Here is a 7,500-nt window from a genome sequence, read left to right as displayed (position 1 = left end):
AGGCTAGAGGTGGGCGCCCTAGAAGCAGATGGAGGAATATCAAGCAAATGTTATTGAAAATTATAAATCAATTGTTTTATCAATCAACTATAAAACAATTAGGAAGCTTGCATTGAAGTGCATGAGTATCATGAGCTAAAGAAAACCATTTCATACTCAGTGGCAACACCCCTCACAACTGACATGGGTTTGAGAAGAGGCATGGCCAATATTTAGTTGCCACGTTCCCTTATTGTGAGCAATGTTCTTCTTAGTCATTTATTTTCATTATTTGTTTCATACTGTCCATAGCTACTGAGACGGATGTGGATCCATTTTCTTTGCTGGCAACATCCGGCGGCAGTTAGCTTTATACTGCAGAATAAAGAGCGTCAGAAACCGCTTGGCTGTTTGATTGGAAGCACAACAGCACAGTCTCCGAGCTGACGGATGTCGGGCCCGGCAGATTTACGGGGTATTCCTACGTGGAAATCATTGATGAGATGTTTCTACCATCGGTGAGGGTGGGTGTTCCCCGATTTGGAGCCATTTTATCTCGTCCTGGATAACATCTCTGTCCACGCGAGCAGTGTCGTGAAGTCGTTATTTCGGCAATCCCATTGAATATATATATATATATATATATATATATATATATATATATATATATATACATATATATGTATATATATACGTGTGTGTACATATCTATATGTATATATGTACATATCTATATACATGTATCACACACATATATATGTAAATATATACATACACATGTACATACATACATATATATTTGTTTTTATACACACGCATATATATATATATATATATATATATAATATATATATATATAATATATATATAATATATATAATTATATATATATATATATATATATATATATATATTATATATATATATATATATATATATATATATATACATATATATATCTGTATTTACACACACACACACACACACACACACACACACACACACACACACACACGCAAATGCACACAAACACACACACATGTATATATACATATATATGCATATATTTATACACATATATGTGTGTGTGTGTGTGAGAGAGAGTGTGTGTGTATACATATATATGTATATAAATATAATTGTGTGTACACACACACATACACACACACACGCGCGCGCGCGCGCACACACACGCACAAATATATATATATATATACATATATGTATACATATATGCACATATATATACATACATATGGATATATATATATATATATATATATATATATATATATATATATATATATATATATATATATATATATGCATTCATACACACACACACGCGAACAAACAAATATGTTTACCGTTGAGAAAAAACCGTCCACTGTAGCAGTAAAGGTCGACATGAGAGCAAAGACGGCGTGTTTCCCCTTTAGTGTCTCGATGGTTCCCGCTGGGATGTCCAGGTCCACGAAGGCCTTCCTCGCCAGAGCGCCGTAGAGGGAGTGTGGCGGGGCCGCCTGGGGGAACAGGCGTCTTGAAGGCAACCGGAATACCTATAGCACTTGGTTTCTCAAATATATTTTCCTTTGTTTTCATTGTTATTAATGTTATTATTATGATGTTTCGTCATCATCATATTATTATTGTTATTATTATCATTATTATTAATATTATCATTGTTATTATTATTATTATTATTATTATTATTATTATTTTATTATTATTATTATTATTATTACTAGCTCTGTTTTTTTTTTTTTTTTGCATAGTCAATGTCTAGGGATGCTAAATTATTGCAAATTATTATAATTGGTGTTTATCACATATCCGCCATTGCGTTTAGGTTTCTGTGTCACTTTTATTTGAAAAAAAAAAAAGAAAAACGAAATTTGATATATCTCTCCCCTTCCACACTAATAATAATTTTAAAAAAATCCTCACCATGAGCAACTGATGGGCTACGTGGCTTCCGGGAGACCAGATGGGCGCGTCTGATTCGGCCAGTTCCTCCAGGTTGTTGAAGGGCAGCTCCAGATTCGGCAGGATGAGCATGGCCTTGAGGTTGCCCCGGTACACGACGCCCAGGATGAAGGCCACTAGCAGCCACAGGCCACCGACGATTCTTGGGGCGTATCCCGTAGGCTCCCAGGAGACAGCTGGGGATGGGGAGCCATCGCGGAGGGGAATGTGGAGGCACCGATGTGCTCTTGTATGAGGGTGATCAGTGCGTGTGGAGTTGCACGCAAACAAACACACATTTATGTATATGCATGTATGTGTATATGTATACACACACACACACACACACACATGTATGTATATATATATATATATATATATATATATATATATATATATATATATCACAACATGTATATTTTATATAATATCACAATGTTATATTATATATGTATATATACATATACATATATACATGTATACACATTTATATATATACGCACACACACACATAGAGAGATAGATACATTGATACACAGATTGATTGTCATATTATCATTATTTCCATCCGAAAAAAATGCAAGCTTTTTGACTGAAAGTAAAAGTCGACTCACGCTGACTGATCAAATGGCTCATTGTCCACAGCAGGGACCGCTCAACTGCCCGCTCTCTAGCGTTGTCCCCCCTTGAATCATGCCGTTTTCTCTCTCTCGTCCTGTCGTGAAAATGGGGAAACTATAACAGCCATGATATACATTTCTTTTCGTTTTGAGATATCAGTGTGAGGATTGTCTGTGAGTGAGATAATTCGTTGATAGGTTTGTACATAAACAGATTTATTGTGAGAAAACGAAAAGAAACAGATATGAATCGATTGATGTATACGAGACAAAGTAAAAAGAAAAACCTTTGTGTGTGTCTGTGCATAATACATACATCTACATGTGCATACATACCTACACACACACACACACACACACACACACACACACACACACACACACACAATATATATATATATATATATATATATATATATAAGAATAGAGTAAGAGAGAGAGAGAGAGAGAGAGAGAGAGAGAGAGAGAGAGAGAGAGAGAGAGAGAGAGAGAGATTACAGATAGATAGAGAGAGAGATTAAGAGAGATAGAAAGCAAGAGATCCAAATGATCTGACAGATGCCGAGAGAGAACGCCACGAACGCGACCGAGCCGGCACTCACAGGCGGTGGCCGAGGCCTGCGTATGAGCGGAGGATGAGCCACGTCGAGACACAGACGAAGATGGCAGCAAAGAGCATCACGAGCCACAGCTGTTGAAAATGTAATGGTGACGGAATATCTGATAATTACAATCGTAACGATGACAATCACGATATCACCATTGATAATGAAAATGTTAAGCCAGCAGTGCCTATTATTGATAATAACAATCGTAATAGTAATAGCAATGATATTGATAACGATAACTAAACCAATGTGTCTAATACTGATAATAACAATCACAATGCTATAATGCTGTCATCATTGATAATGAAAACAGTAAACCAATAGTTTCTAATACCGATAATAACGATCCTAATGGTAATATTACTCTTGATGAGGGTATTGGTATTAGCAATACTTAAAATGATATAAGTAAATGATAATTGCAGTTATAACAACAGCATTATTTGCAATTAAGGAGATAAGCAATATCAGTGGCAATGATCGTAAAGTATGATTTTCAGGATGTTATCGATAATGATGATTATCATAACGATGATAAGGATAAGGATGTTGGCAATTGTAATGATAATGATAATGATTTAAAAAGTGATGGTGATGATTAACAATGGTGATGATGATGATGACGATGATGATTATGATGAGGATGATAAGGATGATAATGATATTAATGAAAATGACAATATCATCATTATCATAATGATAATTATCATCATTATCATAATGATAATTATCATCATTATCATAATGATAATTATCATCATTATCATAATGATAATTATCATCATTATTATCATAACAATGACAATATTGTTATCGATTATAATAATGATTAATGACAATAGTAATAATGTAATAATGATACTACTACTACTAATAATAATAATGATAATGATAATGATAATAAAAGTAATAATAATATAGATGACGATGATAATAATAATAATAATAATAACGATAATGATAATAATGATAACGATTATTATAGTCAAAATAATAATAATGATTATGATGATGATGAGAGCAATAACAATAATAATAATAACCATAAAACAATAATAATAAAAATGATGATAAATATAATAAAGACAATACATATGATAATAAAAATAGTAATGATAATGATAAAAATAGTGATAATAAAACTAATGATAATAAAAGATAATATTAATGATAATAATAATAATAATGATGATGACGATTGTAATAATGATGATGATAATAACAATGATAATAATAATCAAATAATAATGATAATGATAATAATAATAATTATTATTATAATGATAATAATAATAATAATAATAATAATAATAATAATAATGATTAATACTATCATTATTATTATAGCAATTATTATTATATCACTAACGATAATGACAATTACGTTAATTTCTATGATAACGATAATCATCACCAGCTTGATTATGACAACGATAATAATTATTTAAATTATACTCATCATCTTCACTATTCTATATAAATTATGATAATTACTGATAACAAAAGTGATAACAGTAACGGACTCAGTGATGTCCAACAACTCAAGACAATAAATCACATCGTACTGTGGGTGAAAATGGCTTGATGAAACCCTTAATGTCGGATTTCAGGCTCGGCAGCTTGTAGGCAATGGCGAATTCATCAATGAAAACCGGTTCTGTGAAGTCGATGGCTGTGAGACGTTCTGTGGTGATGCTGAGCGGGACAGAGATGTCAGCTTCCTGTAGAGAAAAAGTAAACAGAGACTTGCTATTCTTTGGATATTTCGATATTGCGTAGTTTTGCTTAGAATTGAATTGTGGTCTGTGGGGGTATGAAGCATATATATATATATATATATATATATATATATATATATATATATATATATATATATACATATATATATGTGTCACATATTGCGTATGATTGATATTGATATGAAGTATAATGGTTCTGGTTTGTTAGCTTTTTGGGTACGAGACGAGTTTGACTTTACGTTACATATAAGTAATAGTAACAAGAGCAACAAAAATATGGTTATTATACTATAATTGGTTTATGTGTACTAGAGTGAATGCCCAGAGTGATCTCCTGTGCAGCCTGCAAGTAATCAACAGGCAATAAAGGAGAGACTCACCCCGCGAGCTACAAGACCGATCACGCCCTGCCATGACCCGTTGGGGAGCTTGTGGCCGTAGAGTCGCGGTTCAGGGACCACCCACTCGTAGCTGCCAAATAACAAGAAGAAACAAGGGAAAATTAGGACTTAGAGGGACCTTATAGAAATCGTAGATAAGCTTATAGACACACCAGACCTATAGAAATCGCATGGAAAACATCAAACATGCAATTAATAATTACTAAAGCTCATAAGACACGTTTTGAATCTCTGGTAGTATACTTATATAATGTTACTTTGATGTCAATACTCTTTGCAACTCCAGAAACGTTTTTTGCAAGAACAAAGACCAGTCTCACCAGCGATTGAGGTAAGCCATGAGCATCGGAAACAGCTCCTTCATTATGCCTGTGATGACGTAAGGAGGACCACCCTCTGCCACGGTCACAAGAGGTGGGCTCTAAGATGGTGTGGATAAGAGAAAAGAATAACATCATAAATGATCGGAACGGGTAGGGTGGAGCGCACACACACACATCCACAAACACGTATACACACATACATACATATATACATAAAAACATGTGTATATATACACACACAGATAGAGAGAGACAGATATATAGATAAAGAGAGGGAGAGAGTGGGAGAGAGAGAGAGACAAAGACAGAGAGAGACAAACAGAGAGAGACAGACGAGGAGAGAGAGAGAGAGAGAGAGAGAGAGAGAGAGAGACAGACAGACAGACAGAGACAGAACATCAAGAAAGAACAGGAAAAAAAGCAGAACAAAATCTAAAAGGAACACCAGAACGAACCAAGAACGCATATAGCAGACTCTCTAACAAAAGAAGCTTACCGAAACCGCTGCAATCCTAATACAGCGATTCTCCTCCTCCATCCTGACGGTCTTGGGTCCCAGAACACGCTCGACGGCCACTTTAACTGACCCCAGATCATATAATGCGGTTCGGAGCTTCTGCTGCAAACGAGATTCGTCCTTATTGATAACCTGGAGAATAATAATTTTCCTTTGCTTATAGAATGTGCTTTTTCTTATGATAATGTCATCATATGATTAAAAAGAGAAGTCTCCATTTACAGATTGATGTCCATTTTAATAGGCAAATAACGATGGAATGATTTTCTCATTTTGAAAAAAAGATATCTGACCCTCTCATTCTCATGTTTTTTAGACGACAGCCATTGTGACACATCTGACCATTCTTGATAGCGAGAGTTTGTAATTGAATCCTGATGGTTTTGAAATTATTCAGCACATTTATGTCTTCCCGAACTAGCTCGTTTGGAGGTCAGAGTGCTAAAGGTTACCTGCTTCAGGCAATAAACCAATTTCTGAATCCCACACTTTAAACTTCTCTTTACCACGCGGGATACTCGCCTATAATCACTTGTCTTTTTGTGTCTGTTTCATAATTATAAGTTATTCTGCTGTTATCCATCCTTTGTTTCCCTCTCTGCCTGCCTGCCTGTCTGTCTGTCTGTCTGTCTGTCTCTCTGTCTATCTATCTATCTATCTGTCTGTTTCTCTCTCTCCCTCCCTCTCTCTCTCCCTCCTTCCCTCCCTCCATGTGAAAGAATTGATGATTTTTGTTGTGGTTGAATTGCAATTAATTTATATGTCAGTCACCTAAAACAAAAATTCTCACACATTGTTTAATTAATTGTCATCCGAATGATATAACCCTATAAACTGACGGTTAACCTCATTAATACAAAGAGCTTATTTAAAATCAGTTTCGATAAGCAATCTCTTTTATCAGTCTGACATATATAATTGTTAATTAAATAAATGAGAAATTAAATTTTTCTCCACCATTTTCTGTGTGTGTGTGTGCTCGCGTGCGTGCGTGTGTTTGCGCTTTTATGTATAATAAAATCTAACAGATTTTTAGATGATATTATAAACGAGGTAATTGTCGTTTTCTTCAATTCAAACATTGCAAATATTCATATATATATATACATATATATATATATATATATATATATATATATATATACATATATACACATATAACACACACACACATATATATGTACATATATGCATACAAAAAAAGAAAGAAGAGGAAACCCGTTTGGGGTACTGTTAGATTTCCCGAGCAACCTTGGGACTGCACAATTATATTCAGCTTCTCACTGTTATATCTACGTTACTTGATGCAAAGTCAGGCCAGAGAGAGGCCAAATGGAATCTCATCCTC

The sequence above is a fragment of the Penaeus monodon genome, chromosome 36, assembly GCF_015228065.2.
Source record: "Penaeus monodon isolate SGIC_2016 chromosome 36, NSTDA_Pmon_1, whole genome shotgun sequence".
NCBI classification, from domain to species: Eukaryota; Metazoa; Arthropoda; class Malacostraca; order Decapoda; family Penaeidae; genus Penaeus; species Penaeus monodon.
The sequence above is the reverse complement of the archived record's forward strand: the minus strand, read 5'-3'. Positions refer to the sequence as shown.